This window comes from Fukomys damarensis, unplaced genomic scaffold (genome assembly GCF_012274545.1).
Source record: "Fukomys damarensis isolate Sample0158 unplaced genomic scaffold, DMR_v1.0_HiC HiC_scaffold_8, whole genome shotgun sequence".
Classification (NCBI taxonomy): Eukaryota; Metazoa; Chordata; class Mammalia; order Rodentia; family Bathyergidae; genus Fukomys; species Fukomys damarensis.
In genome coordinates this window covers 11,552,182-11,565,705 of record NW_022900920.1, presented here as the reverse complement: position 1 = coordinate 11,565,705, position 13,524 = coordinate 11,552,182, and the positions used below count along the sequence as shown (strand labels likewise).

The 13,524-nt window shown below is 40.0% G+C and overlaps 1 protein-coding gene across 1 annotated transcript in view; it reads left to right on the top strand.

The window, feature by feature from the left end:
• Dock1 (dedicator of cytokinesis 1) overlaps window positions 1-13,524 on the top strand; it is a 523,445-nt gene that overhangs the window by 269,477 nt on the left and 240,444 nt on the right. The gene's annotated exons all lie outside the window — the stretch shown is intronic.

Sequence of the window (13,524 nt, the reverse complement as noted above, 5' to 3'; positions counted from 1 at the left end):
AGGGTTGGGGACTTGGAGCGAGTGGTGGAGCTCCCTCCCGCCGACGCCCGAGTGGGAGCTGGAGAGCGAGGTGGAAGGAACTGCAGCCGGCTGCCGCCTGCGCGCGGGGCTCCAAGGCTGTGCGTCCTCAAGGTTTTAGGGCTGCAGGAGGCGCTGCGCAGCCCAGGAACTTGTTGAGTCTGTCCTGGATCAGCCACCTGAGCAATTGGCTGACCGGGGACCCTGTGTTTTTTCTGAGGAGGAGTCCGTGGGGCCCTGTTTGATGGCTTCCTGCTGTGCCAGCTGATGCGGCCCAGGGGGACTTTGAAAACTGGAGGCTGCAGAGACTTAACTGGGAACTGTGGAGGAGTAGGCACCTGCCGCTTGGAGGCCTGGGTCAGTCACTTACCTGTGCTGGGTCAGCCTGGAGTCTGCCCCCTCCAAATGAGGACTTAGAAGGTAGAACAACTTCCAGTGGCGTGAGGTCAGAGTAGGAGTGCCTGCTGGGAATACTCCAGAACAGGCACCACTGCTTCTTGGAAGCAGGATTCTCCTGCCCAGTTGCCACACGTACCACCCATGCTCCTTAGGGGCAGAGTTGAACTCATTTGGGCCAGAGATGTATCTAGGCTACACAAGGTGCCTACACAAGAGTACCCCCTCCACAAATCGACCAGAGTATTAGGTCTTCTGATCTCTGACCTCAGCCCAGGGTCTCCGTGATGCCTGGAAAGCTGTAATGCCTGGGCCTGGGACTAAGCATGTAGCTGGCTGCAAGTCTCCTAGGCCCTTCAGTTTTCTCTCAGAGCACTCTTGAAAGTAGCCACATTTAGTGTTCTGAATATTTACAAGGAAAGAATAGAGAAATGGTGGACCCAAGAGTACTGATAGGTTGTGGAAGATGAATTGAGAGGAAAAGTGGTTAAGTCCTCGCACCCCTCTCCCACCTCCACAGACACATCGGGACTTTCACATTTTTCGCTGTATATCCTTGAGTGCCTGCCCTGGGCACCAGCCCTGTGCTCCTGTGTGCTAGCTAGGCTATCACTCCATCCTTGTTCATTAAGCTGAAATGAGCAGAGCACCCTGATTTGTATAGTGTCTGTTCTTTACAAATGGCTTTATATGAAATACTTTATTCGTCTGTATGTAGGTGCTTTGGCATGATGTGGCCAGCCATTACAGAATAAAAATATTCTAAAATACTGAGAATTTGTCTGTAGGATACAACTGTGCTCTCCTTGAGGTCCAGATATCCCCAGGAAGGGAATCCTGAACCCATGCATTCAAACATTGCCCAACTCAGATTTTAAAAAATATCTTACTGGACCCATATCCCCCAAGTCTGATTGTCATTCCATTTACTCCTCTCTGTAACCAGGGAGGCAGTTGGGAGTAGACTAGAGAGGCATACCTAGTGAGGTGTGCACAGCCTACAAACCTGCAGCTGCCTCTGCTGCCCAGAGGAGCCAGAAAGGTGTCTAAGACTTGGGGAAATTTAACACCAGATGGCAGTGGTTCCTGCTACTGACCCCTTTATCATATTCCTTTTGCAGATGAGGTTTTGCAACTGTGGGCTCCAGGGATTCTCTCAGAGGTATAGGGAACTTTGCGTAAATCTTGCTTTATTGCAAATCCAAAGAATTAAAATCTGCCTTCCATCTCTTAAACGTGCCATTGTAAATAAAACACAAAAATGGTGCTGGTGGTTAGAGAAAGCTAAAGTTTTAGGGGCCACGATTGCAAACAGATAAACATACATGTATGTACAGGAGGGCAGCATCAGCCGTTGATGGCACTAAAGAGCTGGCAGGAAAACACCTCCAAGGATGGTGCTATTTGAGATGCCTCTAGGAAGAAAGAGAAGCGCTGTAAATGGCAGATTAGAAAATCTACTTATGTGAAGAAAAGAGTTTAATTGAGCTTTGTAGCTTCATCAAAACTGTTTTGAGTTGTTCACTTGCCTCATAGACTTTAGTTGTTTCTCTCAGTCAATTAAAATTATTGGTACCCTTCCTCTTTTCTGAAGAACTCATTTACCTGTTGCACTACCAAAGTGCCAATCTTTAGCATCACAAATTAGAATTATGATGAGCACTTGTCTCACCAGACCTTTGGCTGTGGATGAGTGTTCCACATGCAGAGCTCGCATGTATCATCATACTTGGATCTTTAAAGCAAATGCCATGTTAGAGGCTGACTAAAGGTGTTCAGGCTGTCTTCCTATACAGACCTTCATTGCATTATGATTATTTTTTATTGACAGAGTGCATGCATATTTTTAGAAGCAATGAATTTTTTTAATTTACCTTCCTCAGAAAAGGGAATGATATGATAGTAGATTAAACTCAGGAATCCATTTGCTATAAATTGCTTTCCTGTATTTTGTTTCAAAATTTTGCTTAAGAAATGGCAGATATGCAAATGGGGAAAATAGCTACCCTCCAAGAGGAATTTCCTGAACGCAGAGGCTTCTAGAGAATAGAAATAAATAAATACACATACACACACGCACACACACACACACACACACACACGGCAGCTAACTAATCAGGCTTCCTTTGCCTAGTTGTTGGAAGTGTGCATGTATTGTATGCAATTCTGTATGCAGGAGTGCTGGAATTCTAATCCCATAGTATACTAAGTTCCATGTCTTGATTTCCACTTTCAGAAGCACTAAGAATATACAAGTCAAAGATACTCTAGACTGTTCATAATAATTTTGTTTATATTAGTTCCAGGCTACAAAATAACCCAAATACCTATCTACATTGGAATGGATAGAAATGTATTGGTTTATTCATAGTCTAGCAGCAGCAGCACCACCACCACCAACAATAAAACCCTTAGTGTCTGATGCATGCAGCAGTGTGGGAACTTTTACAAACATACTGCAGAAAAAAGAGCCAGACTTAATATAGATCAAATGATTCATTTACGATAAAGTCTAAGCTCGTGAAAGAGTTATCAATGGTGGTATGAGTCAGAGTGATGGTTACTATTGAGGAACGGTATTGGCACAAGGCCTCAGCACCTTTACTCGTGCTGTTCTGTGTCTTGAGTTTGGTACTGTCGGTCCCTAGTTGTACACATACATAGAACTGCATCACCTTCTCTTGTTTCAGTTTGATTCCACTTTGTCTGAGCATAGCCACCGAGTCATTGCAGTGTACACATACTGCTAATTCATCCCTTTAAATGAACCATCTTATTACTCAGTGAGATTAACTTGTATCTACTGAATTCACTTCCTCTTTGAAACCTAAGATAAGGAAAAAACAGAGGTGTTTGCAGACCAACTGCTGCCATGGATAAAATGTCTTAAGTAGCTCCCGGTGAGGCTACTCATGGATACCTGTCTTCCTCACTTCCTCACTATCAGATGCATCTATGTCATCAGAGTTCAGTGGAGACAGTTTTCCCACCTCTTACTTTTAATATTCTTGAGTGACTCTGGGTAAGCAGGTTTTATCTTCCATTTCAGAAGCTGCAGTAACCATCAGCCTGCGTGCCACTCCTACAAAGGAGAGGCAGCTCATATCCAGTGCACCTACAGGATTGAGATCAGTAACATCAGGAAGTTTTACTTTCTCTTTCAAGAACAAGAGGGGCAAAGCACTCAAAAGGCTCTCTAGCCAGCCCTCATCTTTGACTGAGAGACCTGTGAGAAGCCCTTTAGGATCATTCCCTTTGTCATACTGGACTCACACGCTCACTGTCTGCTTTAGAACGCTTCTCAACTCCTAGTCTGCTTTTCTTTCTATAATGAGAGATTAGAAATAGTTTATTAGCTCAAAGTATAGTTTGAGAAAAACAGTGTTATGAAGATTGGTTGAAATCCTTGGTTTTCTGTACATCATTATGAATCTATGTTTTTTATATATAATGGGATTATTTCATTTTTAAAAAGAACAAAAGTCGCTCTAGGTTCTCTTTAATATACCACTGAACAGTAGTGGTAATCATTGAGAAAGAACAGAGGGTGAATATTTGCTTCTTGTTTCCCCCTGCCTACCTTCAAAACCTCTCATGTGCAGGGCTGTCATCAAGCACAAAAGCTTCCACTCTTAAAGTCAGTTGTCTCTTCCTTCCGCTAGTTGGACTCACCAAGGAAATAAACATGTACACTATTTTGTTGACCTTAATTTGGTCGGTCTATGAGACGAAGTCCATAGGGTTTTCTTATTATCCAGGTCTAATTTACCCAGGACCAAACCTCTTCAGGCAGAGGTAGATGGCTAATGGGCACTTCTTAATCCCTGCTGGTAAGGCACCCGTTTCTGAACCTGCTGAAGCCAACTTCTCAGAAAGCAGCTCATATGCCATGGCCAAAGACTGATACCTTTGACCAGAAATAGGTCAAGAAGGGATAAAAATTGCTTTCAGATTCCAGTGTCTAGCCTGCTAGTCCACTTTGCATGTGTTAGGACTGTTCACTGCCCTCTCCTCTGCAATCTACCCTAGCACATGGGTCGCCTGGCTGGAGACAGCTCAGAGAGGCTACAGGAATGCCTGAGGTCTTGTAGCCATGCAGGGTAGCAGGTAATTGCCATTATGTATTTGGTATAGGAATTTCCTTGTCTGCCCCCCTATACCACACACCTTAGAAGTCACGGGCATGGAGACTGGGCAGGAGAAAAAAGATGGAGTAGATATCGGAAGCCTTATATTCTGTTATTTTTCCCTCCCCCATATCTTGTTTGGATATGAGACTGATATTACGCTGCACTCTCATTGTGTGCTTGCAGCATGACAGGCCGAGGTACATTGTGCATTGTTATCTTTTGTCCTTACGAGACAAATGTGAAGAGGGTAATAGAAAACTTTTTCTACAGATACAGATCAGAATAGGTAGGTGATTTCTCCATGGCCACACAGTTAGGAAACAATGGAGCCTAGATTCAAGTGAAGTTTCGCACATTGCAAAACCTCCAGCTCAGGTTTATTATTTTTATCTGTTAGTGTTGTCCGATTTTAATGAAGCATTCCATAGGTATTGCGGTGCTAATTGAGGAGTGGCATTAACTACTGGAATTCTCTCCTTGTCCTTCTTTACTGGCCCTAAGCAATATCAGGTACCCGGTGGTATCCAAAGTAGATTGTACCCCTTGAGGTGCTTATAGGACCTACTTGCTGCTTATTGGACTGATTCTGACCCAGGCCAAGTATTGTTTTCGTTCTAAATTCCCAGAGAGGAAATGATAGCTCTGCCCTGTGACAAGTGTCTTTGACCAGATATATATACTTTTATATCCATACTTTATCTTCTCACTGTATCAATTGCACTTTGAAATAAAAATGACCAGTGCAACAGCAATAGATCATAATGATTTTGCATTTCAATAGCACTGTATATTTCTCCCACATAATTTAAAAGATATTATCACATATTTTCTTTCTTTCCTTTCTTTCTTTCTTTTTTTTTTTTTTTTTGAGACAGGGTTTCACTGTGTATTTGAGACCAACCTGGAACTCACTATGTAGCCCAGGCTGGTCTCAAACTCGCAGCGATCCTCCTGTCTCAGCCTTCTGAGTGCTGGGATTACAGGCGTTCACTACCATGCCCAGCTTATCACATATTTTCTTCATTGAATAACAGCTATTAAAGTAATCCATAGCAGCACACACATAAATGCCACAAAAGACTCCTTCATGTTTTGCTGGTGCCGGGTATAATAGCATGGTGTACCACGGCCTTTTAATTCTCCTCAACAACCTTTGGGTGCTCTCATCCTCGAGCTTCAGTCACTACGCACAAGACACTTGTTTTCATGGTTTTTAAATAAGGTGATTAATACACTGTACGTATAATTCTAATTATGCATCCTTGACAATTTTATACTCTCGGTGCAATAAATTATTTTGCTAATTTAGGTCTAAGAATTGATTACCTGACTTTAGATGTTGTATTTACTTAAAAAGAGTGAGGATCCTGCATGATGTAGGGAGATCCTGAGCACTGGAAAGCCAGACTTTCATTCTTTTTTTTTTTTTTTTTATTAAGTTTATCAGTACTTTTTAGGTATACAATACAGTTACATTATCATTGGGATGTTGTATCTTTATATGATATATCTTGGTTCTTATTTTTTTTGCCCGTACCCCTTTACCCACTATACTCTTCCCTATTTACAAAGACTTTGTTTCCACTTTTTTCTTTTCTCATATTTTTCTTTTCCCCTCTTTCCTTTCCTCTACCTATCCCGCTTCCCCTACTCCTTTACCCCTTTTCTTTCCATTTCACATTATCAGTTATACAATTTGAACCTTATTTACACTTTTAGTTTTTTACTCCAGAGACACTATTTGCTATTTACACGTGTCACACTTTCACTCTGAAGTGCCACATTTCAAATGGGAAGAGTATGCAAATTTAAAAAGTACCTGTAGTTATGTTTGATAATCTCCAAGGTTATGTGCAGACTTTCAGTCCCATATTTTTGGTAAACACTTCCTTCTTTCATATTACTTAATCCCTGGGAATCTGTTACTGAGATAAAGGAAATTTAAGCTCATTTAGTGTATTTTCTGTGTGAACTCCAAACATTTGTTTCAAAACTTGCTGAATGTTAAAAAATGATACCCTATGGTACAACAGTTTTAGAAACAGAATGAGAATTCGAGAGTATGATCAATGGTGTATATTGGCTGCTTAAGGCACCAGTTCCACTTGTCATCATTGTTTGTTATTTGTGTTCTTGGAGTTCAGATCTCTCTGCCCACTTGAACATGGGTCACCTCATTCCATTTGATCAGCACCTACAAATATAGTATTACCCTTCTATTAGGGTATCTCAAGCTATGTGGGCTAATGCCCTGAAGTCCTAGTGGAAGATGAAATTTATTGATAATTTATTTTGCTCTCTGAATCTGAATATGAAAATGAAGGAATTATTTTTAATGGTATTTTTCCCCTTTCCTGGAGGAGTAAATATTGTCACATGAAATTGCTGATGATACTTTCAACTCCCTTAAAATAAAACTTGTGATTCATTCATTCACACCATGAAAATAGTAAAGAGCCAACATCTTCACCTGCAGATTCATCAGTTATTGGCTCTTTCCATTTTGGTGTCTGGGTGTTAATGAACATTTGCGCTTCTGGAGCTTTCTCTGATGCTGACTCCAGTGTGGCTAAAAAAATATGGTTTTGGCTGCCAGTTCCTTCTGAGTCTCATGTTCTGCCCCCCTTTGTTGTAGTCAAATTGTAGGTAGTTAATTTGTTATTTTAGACAGCTTCTCATGAGAAAATAAAGTAGATTGGAGTTGAAAGAGTAAATAAGTAAAGCCAAGTCATAAGTTTGCTCGCCATCCCCTCCTGCTTGAGTGACTGGCCTAAGCCAAAGCTCCACAGCGCAGAACACGTCATGTGGCTTTGAGAAAAAAATACTTTCCTCCATTAGGCTTGGGTAGAGCTCGTTGTGGAATTTTAGCTTTTTCAGTGGAAGTACATACTTTATTAGTATTTAATGGAAATTGTGAAATGTTGCTGAAATGCTACCAGCTTTAGTTGTGACATGTGACAAGTGTTGGAATGTGAAAGATGTTTGTCATGAAATTTAAAGAAATTCTATTAAAGCAAAAATAATGTCTGTATACCATGTAAAATGAAAGGTTGCTTTAGATTTCTCTAGTTTTTACTTTTTTTTCTTTTTCTTTTTATTGAGTTTATTGGTACATTTTAGGGATACAGTACAGTTACTTCATTATTGGGATCTTGTACCGTCACATGACAGGTCTTGGTTCTCATTTTTTTTCCCCTTGACCCTACCCTCCCTTCACCCATCTAGGTTTTACTTCTTGATAAGCATGCATAATATCTACATTTGAATACAGACCACAATCAGTATTTTAAGAGTTTTTGGTCTACAATTATAGTCCCCTTTAGCAAACTCCCTTTATGTACATGTGACATCCCAACAAAAGAGCTGACAGATTTTACTGTATAAAATTCTTTTGATTCGGTTACCTTCTCACCTGTACCGTTACCCTTGCATTTAGAGGGATTCTATTTGTCAAAAATTATTTAATACATGACTTTATACAAATGGAACTATTACATTAAGTATGATCATATTTTCTGTATGTATACATTTATAGGTTTACTTATTTACTCTTTCCAAAATTATGGTCAATTTCTCCACACCTAAAATAAGTAGGAACGTGAAATTGACATGATTTGGGCTGTTGAAGTACAATACAGCTGACTTGAATTCGTGATGAGATTTATTTAGTGGAAAGCAGCTCAATAAATAAAGAGGTTGATATACCTCCCACAGAGCTCAGCACCATGCTAGGTGCTTTGCATAGTTTTCTCTTACTTGCATCACTTCAGGCACATCGATTTATTAAATATTTTGCTTAAAATGTGTGCCAGGTTTTACTGGATAAATGACAAGTCTTGGCGTGTTAGGCTCTAGTCTGTGATGTGCAAACAGGTTGGGGAACAGTCTCTCTTTTATTCACTTTTTCTTTTGTTTTATTTTTTGTTGTACTAGGGATTGAACCTAGAAGCTTCACACTGATCCTCTTTCCCAACCTTTACAAAACAATTTTATTTTAGGAGGGCATAATCTCACTAAATCACTAAGGTGCCCAGTCTGGGCTTGTACTTGCAATCCTCCTGCCTCTGTCTTCCAGAGTGCTAGTATTGCAAGCATGTGCGAGCCTGCTTGTTCACTCTTACACAGTTTGGAGTTTCCTGGGGAAAATGAAAATCTGAATTTTCTCTCATTGTTTTCTATGTCATTGAGTTCTTCTATGTGAATCATGGTACTAGAATTTAACAAAAATTAGCATCCTAGCTTTCCTAAAAGCTCTGAGAAACCAAGGAGTTATCAGTACCATGTATCAGATGGGTAAAGAGCACAGTTTGGTCAGTGAAAAGGACTGAGTCAGGAATTTACTCTGGAAACCCTCCCACCAAGGAGTTGCTGGTGTTTAGGAAATGCTGCCAGACATATCAGATAAAAGTGTCCAACTTTTAGTGAGGCAAAAGATGGATGTGTTATGACCTTGTTTGTTTCAAAATGTACCTGAATAAACCAGTACTGCCTTTGGAGAACATGGAAACCCTGTTCTTTTTTCCCAGAAAGCAGAGGAGCATTGACCTTTGCTCATGTTAAGGACACACACGATTTTCACATTTTGAGATTGTCTTAATAGAAAGCTCACTGTACACCAATATGCTGATTGAGAGATTCATGTGTAGCAGGTATTACAGAATTTTTCATAAAGAGTTAACTAAAAATATTTTTAACTTTGTGGGTTGTAATGTCTCCATAGCAAAATCCATCTCTGCTGTTGAAGCAGGAAAGCCACTATAAATATTGCGTATACAACTGAGCAATGACTGAGTTCCAATAAAACTTTATTTACAAAACTAGGAAATGGACTAGATTCAGTCCACAGACTATAGTGACTTGACCATTTTTTTATGACATAAGTTATTTGTAGAATTTTAGTACTGTAGGTGGACCCCAGTTTTAAGAATGAATTAAAGTATTTGATTAATCATAAGAAAATACAGTGCTTTTGAATTTTGCTTCTCATTACTCTGGATCCCAGCCTAACCTTGCCTCATTTGGGATTTGGGCAGACTTACAATGGTGTATCACATCAGGGATTACTTTTGGAGAGGGTTATGGTGATGGAAACATTCACCTGTTAGTATTTGGATAAGAAATGATGATTCTATGCCCCAAGAATCACATTATTGGGGGCAGGGGGTTCAAAAACCAACAATGACAACAAACAATTGAGGATAGCAAAATCTTTGTAATTGTGAACCAGAAGAACTTCGCTTTACTAATTATGAAAATAATGTACTGTAGTTGTTGGAAACAATGCAGTAATCCCTTCAAAGAGATTTGTCCCTCCACAACACTAGATAACACTCAATTATTAATATTGGATTTTCATCTCATCCAAAAGGAGTCATTTTGCTGTAGAAGATTATATGTATATATAATCTGATGATTTCAAACCAATTGAGGTAGTTAAGTTTCTGTAGTTGTTCTTTATAACCATAAGAAAAGCGATTATTAGCTTCCTAGGAATGTTTTCACTAAAATAATCACTGCCAATCAAATATCCCTTTCATGTTAAGTTTAATGCTGCATATTTGAATATTATCAGGGAGCCAAGATTTCATGACCCTGTAGTATTATTTTGTTAAACATGCTGAAAATGTGATATAGTGATTATTGAACTCACCAGATGTCATTATGTGTTGTCAACCTATCTTAGGGTTTATCTGTATTCTGTCATCTGTTAGTTTTTTGCAATATTCCCTAAGGATATAAGACAAACTTAATTGATGTAGCTGTATTTTTGGGTTGCCTCTCATTGAGATGATATAGCTCCTGTATTAATTACAATTAGCTTACTGTGCATACTGCAATAATATTACTGAGTAGTAGTTACTCTTGAATGATGGCTTTATGTTTACTTGATGACAAAAAACTTAACCTACATTGCATATTTCACAACTGTATTTAACTGAAGAAAGGGTTTTAAAATTTATTTTCTCACTCCATAGCACTTGGAAGCCCTGAAATCCTTTCACTATCCATAGGCAATTCTTTGGGTTTTTTTGCTGTTTGGTTTTGGTTTGGTTTGGTGTGGAGTCGTTTTTGCTTTTCTTTAACCAGTGTATGGCAGCTTTGAGAACCAGTTTCATCTTCTTTACATTGAAATTTCACTTGATGAGTTAGAACATTCAACTCATAGGAGTGAGAAAATTGAGCTTGCCTTTAAGAGTTTAGGGTAAAAGTCAAGCATATGTGAGCATATGCTATCTTGGACTTTATAAGAGAAAGAAAAACCTGAGGCCTTTCTGTTTGGGAAAATCTTGAGTTTGAAGATTGAAAAGACAAGTAAGGACCAGGTGAAGCCACCCTTAGAACAGAGCGGGTTGTTGGAGGAGCCTTGGTACTGTGCTTACAGAGACAGAAGGGTGAGGGTAGATCTCATAGCCATAGCCACTGTCGTCTGATCAGAAAGTTCAGCACTGTAATGCAGTTTCCATTAGCTTCTGTGAGGTGGTGCTTAAAGGGTGTCATCAAAGCCCTTCTTCCTGTTTTGCCTTGAATGGTGCTGCCTATCTTTTTGAAATGATGAATTTGAAAAAGAAAAAGGTAATAAGGGAAAGGAAAAAAATAGGAGAAAATAAAAAAATGGAAATAAAATGTTTGTAAATGGGGAGGGGAGTAGGGGGTGAAAGGAGGGTAGGGACAAGGGCAAAAAATGAGAACCAAGACCTGTCATGTAAAGGTACAAGATCCCAATAATGAATGTAACTAACTGTACTATATACCTAAAATGTATCAATAAACTCAATGAGAGAAAGAAAAGAAATATGTAATAAAAGTACAAGAAAATGATTCGCATCCAAAAGTGCACCATCAAATATGGGGTAAAAATAAATACTTCCCACAAATGCAGCAATTAAGTGTTACATGTAGAGTTTCTGGGAAAAACCTTTCAGTGTCCCCAGGATTTGGATAGCAATTCCAGATGTATTTGCTCCCTCCTCTTGCTAGGATGTAACCCAAATGTGAAGAACCTGTAAGCAGAGAAATTTAACTAAGAGCCTAGTTAACCTATCCCCCATCCCGTAGTTTGAATTCACCTTAGTAGAGCTGCAAGAGTTTGCAATTCCCATGTGTCTCACACCTAGGACATGGTCACTTAGAGCAAGGAGAAGGCACACTTGCTTGCTGTGCCCTGGGGCTAAGCCATAATTCTGTCTTCATAGTCACTTGGATATATTGCAGTGCGACGCCAGTCTTTTTTTCTCCAATGAGGAAAACAGGAGAAGATTTCTTTTCTCAGTTTCTTGGTTCCCTCACTGAGAGAACGAAATTTTTTATGAAGTCTTAAATTTGGTGATTATTGCCCCATTACCTATGGAAACTACTGTAAAGACCTCATTCAGCTACCATCAACACGAGCTGTGGGTATCATCGCTGCCACATAAAGTGGCCCTGGTGCTCATCCTGGGAAGAAAAGTCCCTGCTTGTCTCTGCAGATTACTCCCGCTGAAGCTGTGGAGAGGCAAGGAGTCACACGAGGCCTTAGCCAAGCTGTAAAGAGACCAGTGCCTGAGAGTCTCTTCTCAAGGATGCGAGAGCATGTGCAGTTGGACGATAATGCAGTCAGAAGGGGGCTATCTGTGATTACTGGAAAGTAACTCTCAGGCTGAGACCAGGAGAGTAGAATGCATTTCACTGGGAGCCAAGTCAGGCTCTTTCTTTATCCCTCCTCCTCAGTCTTGTGTATCCTTGGGTCTGTCCATCCCTCAGTCTGGCCTCTGAGTTGCAGCCGGTCTGGGTGACTTCTTGTCTTTAACCTTTTTCTGTGTATCTCTTTCCAAGGAAGTTTCCTCAGTCCCTTGCTCTTGAAATCCTAACGTGAATTACATCCCTTTCCTGCATTGTTCTAGGTTTTACTAAATTTCTGTAAAAGAATACAATTCAGACCCACAATATTCTTGTGTCTCATTACTATGTGACAGGCAACTTAATGACTTAAATATATTATAGCCAGCAACTCTTATTACAGGATCCAATTTACTTTGATGTATTTTACTATTTTCTTTCCCTATATTATTTACTTTTGAAAAATCCATTGAATTCTGTACATGAGATCTACCTTTATCACAGATTTCTAAGTGTCCACTGTGGTATTGTTGACTGTAAGCACTGAGTTTTGCATGACAGGTCTCCCGCATTTACTCATCGATGAAACTTTATGCCACTGGATGGAATATTAAAGCCCTAGCTTGGCTATGGAGCCCTGTATGCTAATTGTGGAACAGTCTGACTAGAGAAAGCCAAGAGCAACTGGCTAGGTAGATGGCGCTTTTGTGTAATGTCAGACAGGATATTTGTCTCTGTGGAGTGTGTGGGTGAATGAGGCTGATACGCTCAGACCTCGAGAGAGTGATGGCACTTAAATATACCTCCAATAATTCTCTAAGAGTGCTCCTGATATGCATTTACTGACCTTCGCAAAGGAACCAACTGTCTCCTATTGTCCAGATGTTACACCCCCATTTATCAATTTAGGGTCTGGGGAACTGATCTAGTGAGCATCTGGCACTGCAGAGAGGAAATATAGTTGCCTGTGTGCATTTCATTATTGCCACATCTGCCTTTGACATTTAACAGCTTTTATTACTGAAATTTGAAGACATTGATATTGTAGTAGAATTTAGGTTAGATAATCGCTCAAATAGAAAAAAAATTCAGATATCATTATTTTTTAGAAACACCAGCTGCCTTCACTGTCCAAGCTACCCCTCGACAGGAGCCCTGAATATTTCCTACGATATTTGCAGAGGTAGAGCAGGTTCCAAGAAACATCTGCCCTTCCTTGACCCTGCAGCCTTATAGTCTAATCTTGCATGCAGATCATTTACTCTCTATGGAATCTGGCTGCAAATTGTAAAATGATACACTGCAGCCGTCCTTCCGGAGTTTCCAAACAGTGCCACTTTAAATTATGTGTGTTCAACCTTTTGGCTTGCCTGGACCACTTTGA